This window comes from Macaca fascicularis, chromosome 11 (assembly GCF_037993035.2).
Source record: "Macaca fascicularis isolate 582-1 chromosome 11, T2T-MFA8v1.1".
Lineage (NCBI taxonomy): Eukaryota > Metazoa > Chordata > Mammalia > Primates > Cercopithecidae > Macaca > Macaca fascicularis.
This window is the reverse complement of record NC_088385.1, coordinates 115,334,484-115,351,564: the sequence shown is the minus strand read 5'-3', so window position 1 is coordinate 115,351,564 and position 17,081 is coordinate 115,334,484.

The window sequence follows — 17,081 nt, the reverse complement described above, 5'->3', positions numbered from 1 at the left end:
GCCCCTGTTCTTAGCCTCCACCCCGTGCTGCTGAATTTGCCGCCGCCTTCTAATTTTCTCTTTCCCTCTCTGTGTCTTTTCCTCCCTGACTTAAACAACTTTTGTTTTCTTTTAAAATACAGGATCTCGTTATGTCGCCCAGGCTGGAGTGCAGTGGAGCAATTGCAGCTCACTGCAGCCTCCACCTCCTGGGCTCAAGCAATCCTCCCACCTCAGCCTCCCAAGTAGCTGGGACTACAAGTGCGTGCCACCACGCCCGGCGAGTTTTCTTTTTCTTTTCTTTTCTTTTTTTTTTTTTTCTTGAGACGGAGTCACTCTGTTGCCCAGGCTGGAGGGAAGTGGCGCGATCTCGGCCCACTGCAACCTCCGCCTCCGGGGTTCAAGCGATCTCCTGCCTCAGTCTCCCGAGTAGCTGGGATTACAGGCGCACATCATCACGCCCGGCTAATTTTTGTATTTTTAGTAGAGACGGAGTTTCACCATGTTGGCCAGGCTGGTCTCGAACTTCTGACCTCAGAAGATTTGCCTGCCTCATCCTCCCAAAGTGCTGGGATTACAGGCGTGAGGCACCGCGCCCGACCTATTTCTGATTTTTTATTTTCTTTAGAGACAGGGTCTGGCTATGTCACCAGGGTTGGTCTCAAACTCTTGACCTCAAGCTCTTCTTCCACCTTGGCTTCCCAAAGCGCTAAGATTACAGGCATGAGCCACCCCCTCGGTCCTCCCTGACTTTTTAATTTGTATCCTCTCCAGAAGGATCTGGCTAGTTCTTTTGGCTTCCCATAGAGAAATTTTTTCCTTGAAGCAGAGAATGGAAACCTCCATCTTAATCCACAAATACTGAAATTAAACATCTAGGGAGGTGCCCCAGAAACACTAAGTATTTAGAAATCAGCAGTTCAGATTCTGGGGAGTCAGAGAGACCTGAGCTCAAATTCAGACTTTGCCATTTACTCTCTGTGTCACCGTGGGCATGTTACTCCTAGCCTCACTTTCCCCACTTGTAAAATGGGGACAAACGGCCTACCTTGCTTTTGGCATCCAGTTCAGGATTTGCAGAAGGCTTGATGCTTCAAGATCTGACCTCCTCTGTGACAGGTACTGCTCTTGGAGGCAGGGCTAGGTGGTGGTTGTGGGTGTCACTGTTAGGAGTCACATAGCCCTGGGTTCAAATCCCAGCTCTGCCACTTGCAAACTGAATCACATTCAGCAAGTGACTTGATCTAGTTGATCATCTGTCTAGGCTTTTCTGTAAACTGCACACAATGTGATATTACCGCTTTACAGGGTTTTATGTGAGGGTGAAATGAGATTCTATACATCTGGCACAGAGCAAACTAGGTATGTATATATGTATGTATGTATGTATGTATGTATGTATCTATCTATCTATCTATCTATCTATCTATCTATCTATCAATCACATATCTATCTTTTTTGAAATAGGATCTCACTCTGTTGCCCAGGCTTGAGTGCAGTGGCGTGATCTTGCTCACTGCAACCTCCATGTCCTGGGTTTAAGTGATCCTCCCATCTCAGCCTCCCTGGTAGCTGGGACTACAGGCACACACAGGCTAATTTTTTTTTTTTTTTTTTTTTTTTGAGACAGAGTCTTGCTCTGTCACCCAGGCTGGAGTGTGATGTGATCTTGGCTCACTGCAATCTCCACCTTCTGGATTCAAGCGATTCTCCTGCCTCAGCCTCCTGAGTAGCAGGGATTACAGGCGTGTGCCACTGCACTCGGCTAATTTTTTTGTATTTTAATAGACACGTGGTTTCGTTATGTTGGCCAGGCTGGTCTTCAACTCCTGACCTCAAGTGATCTGCCTGCCTTGGCCTCCCAAAGTGCTGGAATTACAGGCTTGAGCCACCGTGCCTGACCAGAAGATCCATAGTTTTTAAGGAACAAAATCAGGGTGGTGATTATTTCGGTGGCTTCTCATTTTTAATCTTTTCAACAAAGGTCATGAACATTTTTCTTTCGGAGTCCTCTGAATTGCACTTCCTGATGGCCCAAGTATGTCTTTGTAAAAACCTTCCCCAGAGGAGGGCCTGGTAGGTATGGGTGACTGTTGGTATGTTAGAAAACAGTGAAGCTCTGGGGTCAGACAGATGTGCATTGAAATGCAAGGCCCGCCGCTTGCTAGCTGGGTGACCTTGAACAAGTCACTTATCCTCACTGAGCTGGGTATTATGAGACTGGTCGACTCCTGTCCACACCCAGGTGTAAAGCAATGTAATCGTCTGCTTCTGAAGGCACCCTCCTCTCTTTGTTAGCTCTTTAATTAGCTTAGGCTACGAGTAGTAAATCCAGAAGCTATGCAGGAATGGCTAATGAGTAAAACTTACTGGCCATGAGACAATAGGGAGAGGTGGGGAGTGTGGCAGATCTGAGAGCACATACCTTGTCTAAAGTGGGTAGCAGCTTCTCAGCTGGAACCCATATTTATTAGCTGGGATGCAGTCTAAAAGTGGACAGAGTTTTCAATTTTTCAAAAGATATGTGAGGCCTAGATTTTTTACGCAGTATCTCCAGATTTTAAGGCAATTGGCATGGCTGCCGGCTGGCTTTCCAGGGCCGCCAGATTGCAACCCCTTTGTAGAGGGTAATGGAAGATGGCAGGGGAAAACAGGAAGACTCAAAAGGATTATTACAGCAAAATGAGCCCATTACTGTGTGTGGCCACCAGGGGGCAGTAATTCACCAGCCATCACTTCCCCCTTTCAATCTCCTTGTCAGGAGTTTACACTCAATTTTAACTCTTGACTTTGTCTGCATTCAGCTGTGTTGAATGCACAAAATATGGTCCCTGAAGCGATATTGAAAAGTTGGCTTTCTCCATCTTAAGCATTCTGTATTAGGTGAAAATTGCCTCCCCGTGGCCCACGGAGGAGTTTTCTAAACGCTTACCTTGACATATGACAAAGAACCCAGAAAGTCGCTGCATGGGAAATGTGTCCATTATGCAAAACAAAACAAGACAAAAAACCCTTCTGCATGTTTAAGGAACAGCAGTCAAGCGCTTCTTGCTGGCAGAGTCGGATTCTATTGCTTAGGAAAAACAAAACTCCCCGGCTTGAGGCTACATGGCATTGAGTTGGCTGCAGAATGACTCGACGTCATTAAAAAGAAAATACACCACACCTGTTTTTGCTGCTTCACTTCTACCCCTGGTTTTTTTTCTCTTTTTAACTTAATGCTGTGGCTGAAAAAGAGAGCCCAGCAGCCCTTCTCCCTGCTACTGATTAATCCTCCTTTTAAGACATACCTGGTGGGGGCTGGGCACAGTGGCTCACGCCTGTAATCCCAGCATTTTGGGAGGCCGAGGCGGGCGGATCATGAGGTCAGGAGATGGAGACCATCCTGGCTAACATGGTGAAACCCCGTCTCTACTAAAAATACAAAATATTAGCTGGGCGTGGTGACGGGCGCCTGTAGTCCCAGCTACTTGGGAGGCTGAGGCAGGTGAATGGTGTGAACCCGGGGAGGTGGAGTTTGCAGTGAGCCGAGATTTCGCCACTACACTCCAGCCTGGGCGACAGAGCGAGACTCCGTCTCAAAACAAACAAACAAACAAACAAGACATACCTGGTGGGGTCAGACCCAGTTTCTGAGGTATCCCCAAGAAACAGGGCTTGGGGGACCCCATGTGAGTGTCCCTGGGCTAAAGGCTTGTGTTCTGGCCTCAGGACGTTTCTTGTGTCATATGGTCTCAAATCACCAGTATTTCAAAACTCAGGTATGCCGATGAGTGTTGTTTTCAGAGCAAATCATTTGGGGAAGTGATACTTCTTACTTGGAAAAAATTAAACATAACTGCTTTTCACCTGTCAAACAACTATTTTATTTCTTAAAAACAACATGAGATCATTACAGATACAGAATCCACAAAAAACGAGAAGAAAAAAATACACATTCACAATTCTACTCCATATTTCTCCATGCACATTTATTTATTTTTGAGACAGGGTCTCACTCTGTCACCCAGGCTGGAGTGCAGTGACACAATCTCGGCTCGCTGCAGCCTCAACCTCCTGGGCTTAAATGATCCTCCTGCCTCAGCCTCCCAAGTAGCTGGGACTACAGGTGTGTGCCACTACGACTAATTAAATTTGTGTGTGTGTGTGTGTGGAGACAGGGTCTCACTCTGTCACCCAGGCTGGAGTGCAGTGGCACGATCTCAGCTCACTACAGCCTCAACCTCCTGGGCTTAAGTGATCCTCCTGCCTCAGTCTCCCAAGTAGCTGGGACTACAGGTGCATGCCACCATGACCGGCTAATTTAAACAATTTTTTTTTTTTTTTTGTAGTGATGGGGTTTCACTATGTTGCCCAGTCTGGTCTTTAACCCCTGGGCTCAAGAAATCCTCCCACCTCAGCCTCCGAAAGTGCTGGGATTATAAGTATGAGCCACCACAACTGGCCACATCTATTTTTAAATGATGAAATATTTCTGATATCCAAAAGACATCAACAGTGCAATGGGCACTTGTGTACCTGCCATCCAGTTTAAGAAATACCATGTCACCAATACACTGAAGCCTCCCCTTCACATGCCCTTCCCTCCCTCCCAGAGGTCACTATCATGTTGAATTTGGTGCTTCTGCCCCCATGCATGGTTTTTTGCTTTTATCCATATGCATGTATCTATAAATAATATATAATGATATTCTACAGATTTTTACACATGATGTATACTCTGTGGATCCTTCTACATTTTGGGGTTCAGAATTATGTGTTAGATATTTATGCTCATGCTGATATGCATAGTTCTGGTTCATTAGTTTTACAGTGCTGTATAGTGTTCCATTTCCAATTTATTTCCCATTTACCTGTTGATGAGAATTTGGATTGTTTCCAATCTTTCCCTATCACAGACTGCAGTGAAGTACTTGTATGATTTTTTGACACATGTGTGAAAGTTTCTCTAGGACAAAGTTTCTCAAAGAATCATTTGGGTGGGGGGGCTTTGGAAAATCCAGACCAACGAAATCCTCTGACTGCTCCTCTGAGCCTCCTGTATCTTAGCTACAAGTGGAAATAATCGTACCCACCATGCTACCTCATTTTTGGTAGTGGTAACAACTGAGCACTTACTGTGTGCTAAGTAATTTGTAGGGTATTTGGTTGAATTTTTGTAACAATGCCATGAAGCAGATATTATTAAACCCACTTTATAGAAGGTGAAAATGAGGCTCAGAGAAATTGAGTAATTAGTCTGAGGTCACACAGCAAGCAAGTGGCAGAGCCAGGGTTCATGACCAGTCTTCCTGACTCAAAACTTAAGGTTTTGACCATTATGAGACCCTAGGCTTTCAGAGATCTCAGGTTACATGTTAGCTCCTCAGCTTCGGAGGTGGGAAAACTAAGGACAGAGCCAGAATACAAATCCAAATCTCTAGATTCCCTACCCATTAACATGTCACCTTCTACTGTAAAAATGCTTTGAGGGTAGGGGAAGGAAGAAGGAGGAGAAATCTTCATAAAGTCATCTTCTTGAGACAATTTCTGACATCCACCCTATGTCTGTTATCCATTGCTGTGTAACAAATAACCCCAGTGCGTAGTAGCTTAAAACAATAGCAAACGTTTTTTTCTTTACATTATATTGTGTGGGTCAATAATCTGGGAGCAGTTTAGCTGGATGGTTCTAGCTGGCAGACTTTCTTAAGATTGAAGTCAAGGCATTGTTTGGGGCTGCAGTAATCTGAAGGCTTGACTGGTGCTGAAGGCTCCATTTTCAGGGTGGCTCACATGGCTGGTGGCTGAGGGCTTCAGTTCCTCTCATGTGGGCTCATAGGACTGCTTGAGTGTCCTCTCAACATGGCAGCTGGCTTCCTCCAGCATGAATGACCCAAGAGTGTGATGTCTTTTATGATCTAGCTTCAAAAGGCACGCTTTAACCTTTGCTCTACTCTACTGGCCACAACACAGATCCATCTTGGTACAAGGTGTGAGGGGGCTACATAAGGCTCACCAGGAGATGAGGATCAGTGGGGCCCATCTTATGGGCCTGTCTTATGCACTGCCTCTTCCCTTCTCAGTCCCAATGATTCTGCCTGATAGGATGGACTTCAGGCCTCCTGGGCCTTGTGTGGTGGACTCTTTGGGCACCTCAAGGCAGGGAGCTTCTGCATTTGTGAGACTCCTCTGTGAGAACAGTGGACTCCCAGTGGCTGACTGCCTTTCTCCCAGCTGTTTACTGCCTGCTTTTTAGCTGTACTACTCTAATTGGCCCGAGAAGCTGCCTACTCCTGCCTAAAAATATGGTCATGTTGACATGGAGACTGATTCAGGTGCTCAATACGCTGTTTTAGATCACAGCCTCTGAAAGATGTGACTAACGCTTCTCTTCCTGCATGGGGACGGTGACTCAGTTTGGGCCAGGATGGAGTGAAGACCCAGTGGCGCCTACATCCTCCCGCTTCTCTGATTTCTCTGTTTCACCTGATTCAAGGTAGCCAGGGTCTGGGGGCTGCTGGGCAGAGAGGCTGTGGACCCCCCTGAGTCCAAATTGCAGTCCATTTTGATGCCCCCCAAAAAGCTCTCAGTGGAAGCTCTCTGTTGCCATAGTAACGTGGAGATGTGGAAATTAACATGGGTGTCTGGCTAGCCAAGAAAGCCAAGCTCGTAATACTCATTCCCTCTTTTAAATAGATAAGAATTCCCAGGAGGGCTTTGGACAGACATCAAAGGGCCTATTTCAGGTGTTGAGAAAATACTCTTTTAAAAATTATTGTGAAATGAATTCAGCCCTAATCAGAGAGATGGCAGTGATTTGGCGTTCTCACACAGAAATAAGTTTAGAACTGAGGAAACTGTTTTTTTTTCCTAAATGACAGCTTTATTGAGATATAATTCACATACCACACAATTCTCCCATTTGAAGTGTACAATTCTGTGGTTTTTAATATATTCACAGGGTTGTGCAACCATCACCCCAATTTTCATCACCCCCAAAAGAAAGCAAAGACCCTTTAGTAGCAATTTCCTGTTTCTCCCCAAGCCTCTCCCTCAGCCCCTGGCAATCTACTTTCTGTCTGTATAGATTTTTCTCCTCTGGATGTTTCCTGTAAATGGAATCCTATAATATGATGGCTTTTGGGGTCTGGCTTCTTTCGGCATTTTTATTCCTTGCCCTCTTACTGTTCTTCACAGTTTTTCCAACAGCAGTGTTTCCATGCACTTTGAGAACAATTCACTGGCTGGGGGTGCAGCTGCAGAATTAACCACCGGCCTGGGGAGGCATGGCAGGGAGCAGACTCCTCCAAGGTCACCAACCTGGCCTTCCTTGTTCCTTCTTGAGCCTTCCTGGCTGCTTTGGGACTGTGATGGGAAAGGTGGCCGTTTGGGAGCATGGCTGGCTGGGCTTCACACGGGCATATGGTGGACATGTTCCTGCGACTTCCTTTCTGGGGAGAGTTATAAGCACAAGCAGCAGAAGATCACCAGGTGCCAGGCACCATGCTGCGAGCATGCCATGAGTTAGGAGGATCTCCTTGTTACAGACCTTTTCCCCCCTCTCTTTTTATAGGGATTCACTTAACAGCCACCTCTTTTACTTCATGCAAATGTTTTGCTGAGGCTATCACTTGCGTCATTTTTCTATTTTTCAGCCGTCAATGATGCACATAGAAATAATCTCACTCTTTGCCCTCTGCTATCCTAGATATTTTACTTGTTTGTTTGTTTGTTTATTTATTTATGTATTTATTTATCTATTTATTTATATGAGAGGGGGTCTCACTCTGTCGCCCAGGCTGGAGTGCGGTGCTGCAATCTTGGCTCCCTGCAACCTCCGCCTCCTGGGCTCACGCAGTTCTCCTGCCTCAGCCTTCCTAGTAGCTGGGAGTACAGGCATGTGTCACCACACCCAGCTAACTTTTTGTATTTTTGTTAGAGATGGGGTTTCACCATGTTGTCCAGGCTGTACTCAAACTCCTGCCCTCAAGCGATCCTCCTGCCTCAGCCTCCCAAAGCTTTGGGATTACAGGCATGAGCCACTGCACCTGGCCTATTTTTTAAAATATAAAGTGTCTCTGCAGCCCCTTTGTCCTTCATAAACTCCGCGGGGGCAGGGATTTGTCTTTTGTTCACAGCTGCAGCACCAGTGCCTGATGCTGGCAGGCCACAGGAGTGCCATCGACGTTGGTTGAACAAATACATGATTTTATTGAATCCTTTGATGCCCTTTTGATGCCCCACAAGGTAGGTAGAGTTATGAGACCCATTTTACAGATGAGGAAACCAAAGCCCAGAGAAGTGAAGTGACGTGTCACACGCCATCAGCCTATAAGTGGTGGAGCTGGGATTTGATCTGATTAAGGGGGATCTGAAGCTCTTAAGCACTCTATTATGTGCAAATATGTGTTATGGGTTGAACTGTGCCTCTCAAAACATGTTGAAGTCCTAACCCCAGGATCTGTGAGTCAGACTTCATTGGGAAACAGTCTTTGCAGACAATCAAGTTTTTGTTTTTAAAAATTGATGCACAATATGTGTGCATAGTTTCAGGGTATATGTGATAATTTAATACATTCATGTAATTTGTTAGGATCAAATCAGTGTACTTGGGATACCCATCACCTTAAATATTGTCTTTTCTTCTTGCTAGAAAAATTCAAATTCTTCTCTTCTAGCTATTCTGAAATATACAATAGATCATGGTAACCTATAGTCACCCCACTGATGTATGAAACACTGAGTCTCATTTCTTATATCAAACTGCATATGTGTACCCATTAATCGACTTCTCTTCATTATCATGCCCCCCTGCTCCTTCCCAGCCTCTGTTAACCACCAGTCTACTCTCTAATTTCATGAGATACAGCTTTTAAACTCCCACATATGAGTGAGAACATGAGATCTTTGTCTTTCTGTGCCTGGCGTATTTCACTTAACAGAATGGCCTCCAGTTCCATCCATGTTGCTGCACTGGCGTATTTCACTTAACAGAATGGCCTCCAGTTCCATCCATGTTGCTGCACTGGCGTATTTCACTTAACAGAATGGCCTCCAGTTCCATCCATGTTGCTGCACTGGCGTATTTCACTTAACAGAATGGCCTCCAGTTCCATCCATGTTGCTGCACTGGCGTATTTCACTTAACAGAAGGACCTCCAGTTCCATCCATGTTGCTGCAAGTGACAGGAGCTCATTCTTTTTTATGGCTGAATAATATTGCATTGTGTGTATATACCACATTTTCTCCATTCATTCATTCACTGATGGACACTGAGGTTGATTTCATATTCTGGCTATTGTGAATAGTGCTGCAGCAAACGTGGGCATGCAGATGTCTTTTTGATATATTTATTTCCTTTCTTTTAAATATAACCACGAGTGAAATTGTCAGATCATATTGTCATATCTATTTTTAGTTTTTTGAGGAACTGCAATACTGTTCTCCATAGTGGCTGTACCATTTTTTTTCTTTTTCTTTTTCTTTTTGAGTTTAGGAGTGGAGGATTAATAGGCAGGAGAAAGACAAAGAAAACCACCTCTCTCTCTGGGACTTCTGAGAGGAAAGACTGCCCAGGAACCAATGCACTGGATTTTATAGTCAGGCTTGAGGAGGTGGTGTCTGACTTACAAGGGGCTCATAGATTGGCTCGATCACGTATGACGTTTACATAGCGCACAGGATAGGCTGGCCACCCCACCCTAATCTTGTTATGTGAATAGGCTTTCCAGTTGACTGGGGTCATCGTGTCTGGTCTTTACTATACACGTGGCTGACAAAGAGAAGGGGAGATAGAGCCGCCATCTTTAACGTGATTGGCTCAACTGCTGGCATCTGTGTCTGCCTCTTGATTTTACAGGCTGCTCTTTGTTAGAAAGGAAAATGATTTGGGGCTGCTTTTCATTAAAAGGAAAACCTTACTGAGGACTTCCGTACCATCACTATCTGCCTAAGTAATTTCTTCTTAACTCCTGTATCATTCCCCACTCTGGAGTGGTAACCCTAACTGCTATTAGGGGGTGTTGGATGATGACTCTTTCTGGCTATTTCTGCTGAAAAGTGGCATTGTGTGGGGAAGAGCAGCTAGGGCTCCTCCTGGGGTCGATCTAAGGGTCCTCGAAAGAAAGGCGTGTCCATGCATGGTTCTGTCTGTAGCACCATTTTGAATTTGATTGCTGTCAGCTATTCCGATGGTCTGTAACACTGGTTTGCCTCCACCAGATGTTGTGTTTCAGTGAATGTTGTACCTTGGTATCCCAGAGGAGGTCCCCAATATGAAGTGGCTACTTTGTCTGGGGTATATACCCAGGGTTCGTTGTTTTGGGCCAGGAAAATTTAGGACACTGACACACAAGAGGAGTTTAGGAGAAGAGGTTTAATAGGTAGAAGAAAAAGAAAGAAAAACAGCTCTCTCTGTTGAGAGAGAGGAGACTTCTAAGAGGAAAGACCCCTATCTTTTTTTCGAATAGGCTTAAAATATACATAAGTGGCTGTACTAATTTGTATTCCAGGGTGGGATCTCTTGACCAGGGTTCCCATCAGCTCCCAGCTTCCCAAGAAGCAAGAACCCACCAGCAAGGGGCTTGATCACCACTACTGGGTCCAAATAAGGGGACAATGTGCTGGGGTTGGGAATGGAGGTTTGATTGTGAATCCCTCACCATCTGCCCTGAGACCTGTTGAGCTGGTTGTGGGGCTGCATCTGATGAAGAAACTTCTGCTAAAATGATTTCTGTCTTCTGCAGGCAACTTCCAACCCAAGTAATACCACATAAATAGATGATTTTGCTACATGTACTGGGGTAACTTTTTGGATTTCCCTTTTCTTTTTCCCCAACTTTTCCTGTGGCTTTTTCTTCTCTTTTTTGCAGCCAAGAAATGAAACTTCATTTGTTCATTAATTAATTCAGCAAACATATGTTGATATCCTACTATGTGCAGGCAAAATAAGATATGCTGGTCTCTGGCTGTATGGGCTTGGCAAGTAGCATTGTCTCTTTTCAGGGCAAATGGTAGCTTTTCCATATTTTTGAAGTTACTCAGGTAATCTCAGGCAAAGGATTAGAAGGAAATGGAGACAGACGCTTTAACAACAACAAAAAAATTCATTTGTCAAACAAAACCGAATAAAAGACCTACCTTTGGGAAACTGTCTCTTTTACCTCATCAGGTGGTCTAGAACCCACATCAATGGAAATATTAGGGCGGTGAAGTTCGTGTGTTATTTGAAATTCTGCCAGAACACCCTATAAAATGGGATGTAAATATTCTAGCACTCCCTTACCACCCCCCCCCATTTTTTATTGTGGTAAAATGCACATAACATAAAATGTAGCATCTTAACCATTTTTAATTGTACAGTTCAGTGGCATTAAATACATTCACATTGTTTCGCAACCATCCCCACCATCCATCTCTAGAACTCTTTTCATCTTGTGAAACTGAGACTCCATACTCGTTAAACAACCACTTCCCATCCCCACTCCTCCCAGTCCCTGAACACCACCATTGTACATTCTTTTTCTGTGATCTTAACTACACTAAGTGAAACTGGCCAAATTGTCCCATAGAACTGATGTTTATTTTCTTTGAATAAGCATAAAAGTTGATCCTTTGGGTCTTAAAAACATGAAAAAGTTACATTTGTCTTATCTGAGTTCCTTTCTCAGGAAACCAACCATCAGTTCTCCCAGATAGGATCAAGGAGCTGAAACTCACGAGGCCACTATACCTGGACAATGAGATGCCATGATTGCCTAACTGACCACCTGCTTCCTATTGACTAACTCCTCTTCCTTATTCCTCCCTAATTCCTGTTTTCCTGCATGTAGCCACATTTCCTCCCTGCTATATAAACCCTTGAGTTTAGTTGGTCAGGGAGATGGATTTGAGATTGCTCTCCTATCTTTTGGGCTGTTGCACCTGAATAAAGCCTTCTTTCCTGACAATACTCATTGTCTCAGTATTGGCTTTCTGCAGCAAGCAGCAGAATCTAGACTGAACCCCTGGCATTTTGGTAGCATAAGTACCTCATTTAAGTATAGTCATACAATATTTGTCCTCTTATGACTGGCTTATTTCACTTAACATAAAGTCCTCAAGGTTCTTCCATATTGTAGCATGTCAGAATTTCCTTCCGTTTAAAGGCTAAATAATATTCCTAGTACTCACTTTCTTTTTTTTTTTTTTTGAGACAGGGTCTCACTCTGTTGCCCAGGCTGGAGTACAGTGGTGTGATCTTGGCTCACTGCAGCCTCCACCCCCGGGCTCTAGCAATCCTCCCACCTCAGCTTCCTGAGTAGCTGGGACCACGGGCACGCATCACCATGCCTGGCTAATTTTTGTATTATTATTATTATTTTTTTTATAGAGATGATGTTTTGCCATGTTGCCCAGGCTGGTCTCGAACTCCTGAACTCAAGCAATGCACCTGCCTTGGCCTCCCAATGTGCTGGGATTACAGGTGTGAACCATTGTGCCTGGTCAGTGCTCCATTTTAATGTGTTCTTGTGTGTAGCTGAGAGGTCAGCTTAATATCATTTGACCATTGACAGGTGTCGAGGCTTAGTTGAAAAAGTTGGTTAGAATAGAGAAAAAGAAAACCTTACATTATGAATATTTTATCTTATCTTTTAACTTGCACATACTAGTATTCTGTGTACTGATTCGTACTGTGAATACTAATATTAATATCGGGTTAAGGGATGATTAATAAATGAGTTAATTGAGTGAAGTCTCACATTGTCTTCCCTGCATGAATGAGGTGATTTCCTTTTTTTGTTCATTTTAAATGTAATGAGAATTTAAAGACACTGGCTAAGCAGCATACAGAACCCTTCCAGATTTTTATAATTTTCCTCCCCTTCCCATCTGTATCTTACAACTAATTCTTCACCAATTTCTATTTAGAAGCTTGCTTTTCTCAGGGCTATCCAAAACACTTAGTTTTCATAGAAACAACTTTTCTTTTTCCCTCCTTTTTTTTATACGGGGTCTCACTCTGTTGCTCAGGCTGGAGTGCAGTGGTAAAATCACAGCTCACTGTAGCCTTGACCTCCAGGGCTCCAGCCATCCTCCTGATTACCTGGGACCACAGGTATGAACCACCATGCTGCCTAATTTTTGCATTTTTTTGTAGAGACAGGGTTTTGCCATGTTGCCCAGGCTGGTCTCAAACTCCTGAGCTCAAGCAATCCTCCCACCTTGGCCTCTCAAGGTGCTGGGATTACAGGCATGAGCCGTTGCATCTGATTTTTCCCTCCTATTTTTATCCTACTACATACTACTTAACTAGTTACAAGTGAAACTGGCATAAACAGGTTTGGCAGCAAACAACTGATTTTGGGACGCATACAGCTCAACACATGGCAGCTGGTGGCTTACTGGTCTCTGATGTTGGGTGTGCAGTGACTCAATCTAATTATGAGAAAACATCAGACAAATTCAAGTTGAATGAAATTCTGGAAACTAAAAGGCCAGTACTTTTCAAAAGTTATCAAGATCATAAAAGACAAAACTATGACATATTGGAGGACACTGAGGAAATATGACAAGTATTTGGCTGACTCTGAATTGTATTCTTTTACTAGAAAGAACTTTATTAGGACAATTAGTGAAACTTAAATGGGGTCTGGGGAGAATATGGTAATAGATCAGTGTTCATTGCTTGATTTTGATGGTTGTATTATGGTCCTGTAGGAGAGTTACATGCAATGTGGAATCCGGGATTGGATCCTGGACCAGAAAATGGTCCAGAAAACTTAGTTTTTAAATTAAGTGTTCATTAATGGAAAAACTGATGAAATTTGAATGTCCATAGATTAATCATATCACACCGATGTTCATTTCTTGGTTTAGATAGTTGTAGTATTGTTATGCAAGATATCAACGTTAGGGAACGTTGGGTAAGGGACATAGAAAAACTCTAGGTATCCAATTTTTGAATCTAAATTTTTCAAAATAAAAAATTCTTGCTTTTTTTGTTGTTGTTGTTGAGACAGAGTCTCACTCTGTTGCCCTGGCTGGATCGCCCAGTGGTGCGATCACAGCTCACTGCAATCTCCGCCGCTCAGGTTCCAGTGATTCTCATGCCTCAGCCTCCTGAATAGCAACGACTACAGGTGTGCACCACCACGCCTGGCTAAATTTAATGAATTTAAATGAAGGCCAGGGGTTCGAGCTCCCAGGTGAGGCCAATGAAGTTGCTGGTCCACATACCATGCTATGGGAAGCCCCCACATCTTTGTTGATTTTAATTATTTATTGATTGATTTTCTTAGTGTGTGAAATATTTCCATAGCTCTAGGAGTCAGAGGTATACAAAAAGGTGTTCCGAATGAGTGTCTCTCCCTCCACCTCTCTTCTACTCCAAGGAATCTGTGGCTTGGGAGCTCTTCAAGAAATGCTGATGTGAAGTTTGAGAAGTGCTGGTTCAGAGAGACTTGAAGAAGCACCTGGGCTTTATTTGAGGGCAGAGCAGCAGCTGATTCTTCCCTAAATTTCTGCAGATCCCAGAGCAAAGACCTCTGAGTCTACCACTCCACCCTGCCCTGCCACGGCTCACCCCTGCGGTGGGCTCTGCCAGAGGAGGAAGAGCGGGACCCTCAAGCTCTCTCTGGGTCCTCAGCTCCAGGTCAGATAACCATTTTTGGGAGAGGGTTGAGATGCTGCAAGGGTGGCTTTGGAGGGAGCTCTGACGTTTGGGAAATCTGATCATTTCTGGCACATCTGGGTCTAGGATTAAGTAAAACATGGGTTACTTCCTGGGTGAGAAGTTCAGAAAATGGGAGGTATCTCTTTGGCCTGCAGTGTGAGGATGTTGTTGTCTTCCCTGTGGCTGGAAGAAAAGGTGGTACTCTCTTCCCAGTGTTGTCCTTGGGGCTGTGTCCCCCTAAAAAGAACTAATAGCCCACTTGGCAGCCCAGGCTCCCCGTCTTGGTAATTTGGCCTGACAACCCCTGAAAACCCATCCCACCTCATCCCCTCCAGTTTTGGCTTCTCGCCTGGGTGCCCAGAAAACTTTGCCAAACTTTAACCAACTTCGTGCCCCAGCTGTGCCTTAGTGTTCCCTCTAGAGACAACGTTTTGCAATGGCACCAAGCACTGCAACAGAATACACTCACTTAACAAGCTTCCATTTTGAGACCCCGTCCTGGGCCCCAGGAAACCGCAGTAAACAAAACAGACTCAATTCCTGCCCTCACACAGCTTACTTTCTGGTGGAGGAGAGAGACACTAAACAAAATAGGTAAATGATATGGTATATTTGAGGCTGACAAGCCCTGTGGAAAAAATAAAGTGGGGAAGAGGGTGAGGAGTGGTTTGCGATTGAGGTGGTGAGTTATGTGGATGTCTGGAGGGAAGAGTGTTACAGGCAGGGGGAATAGCACATGCAAAAGCCCTGAGGCAGGAGCTCATGGTGTATTTATGGAATGGCAAAGGGGGCTGGAGAGGGTGAGGGATGGGGAGCAGGTGGGAGATGTGATCAGAAAGATGGCCTGGAAGGGTTAGATCTTAGGGCCTCAAAGACCCAATGTAGGGATCTGGCCATCATCAGAGTCAGTAAGGCAGTTGCCTGAGGAGTGGCATGGTCCACCATAAGGGATGCAATGATGAAGCTCTGCAACCTCGTTGCCCTGGGTTCTCATACAAGAGTCACCACCGCTCTGTGCCTCGGTTGTTCCTTCTCTTAAATGGAGACAATAACAAGACCTGCTTTATCCTCCTATTACAAGAATTAATGACGTAAGGGGCCAGGCATGGTGGCTCACGCCTGTGATCCCAGCACTTTTGAAGGTCAAAGTGGGAGGATTGCTTGAGGCTAGGAGTTCAACACTAGCCTGGGCAACACAGTAAAACCTTGTGTCTACAAAAATAAAAATAAAAATAAGCCGGGTATGGTGGTGCGCACCTGTAGTCCCAGCTACTCGGGAGGCTGAGGTGGGAGGGAGGGTCGTTTGAGTCCAGGAGGTCAAGGCTGCAGTGAACTTTGGTTGCACCACTGCATGCCCGCCTAGGTGAGAGAGTGAGATCCTGTCTCAAAAAAAAAAAAATTAAAATCTAATGTAAATAAATAAAGTTCTGATCAAGTGCTAAGTAAATCTCAGCAGTCGTCATTATTATTGTTATCCAGAATAATATTTGCCCTCTGGTTTCACATCCTGCTTCTGGAGGAACAAAAGATAGGTGCCTGGATTGTCCGGTCTACCTCAAGAAATAGCTTGTGAGCAGCTACGATGTGCTGCAGGATGGTGTCTGATAGCAATAAAATGCATGAGAGAGTCCGGGGACTGCATGCACATCTGGGACCATCTAGCTTTCTTTTTTTTCATTACAGAGTCTCGCTTTATGACCTAGGCTGGAGTGTAGTGGTGTGATCATAGCTCACTGCAGCCTCCAACTCCTGGGCTCAAGCAATCTCCTGCCTCAGCCTCACCAGTAGCTGGGACTACAGGCGACTGGCACCATGCCCAGCTAATTTTTTTTTTTTTTTTGTATTTTTAGTAGAGATGGAGTTTCACTGTGTTAGCCAGGGTGGTCTCGATCTCCTGACCTTGTGATCCGCCCACCTCAGCCTCCCACAGTGCTGGGATTACAGGCGTGAGCCACCACGCCCGGCCGGAACACTTGTTTAAGCATGAAAAGCTCACCTTGTTTGGGAACTGATTAGTTTCATATTGAACCTTACAACTTCCATTTATAAAAGCCCTTTCTGTGGCTACCCCTTACTGTTTTTAGCATGCATCTTGGGGTGTTCTCCAGAGTTCTTCCATCTGAACCTGGGAAGCCAATTGAGAAAAAGAGAGAAACTCCCAGGCGAGGACAAGTCAAGGGTTTATGGCTGGATTCCCGCCTGCTCTTGCCACAGCACCTTAATGTGCTGCAAGAAAGTGAGCTGTTCGACATTTCCCTTTATATGGCTAGATTTAATTGCAGGCCATAGAGTGTTAAATCTCAAGTGCTGGCTCTTCTGACTTTCAATGGGAGGGGAGCAGAGAGGCTCAGTTGGAACCTGAAGGGAGAGCAAATGACAATTTGCACTCTGATTCAAAGGGAAGCGAAGCAACCTCAGAAACTGCAGAGAGAGCCTCTTAGTAATGATACCTAATATGTTATGTGG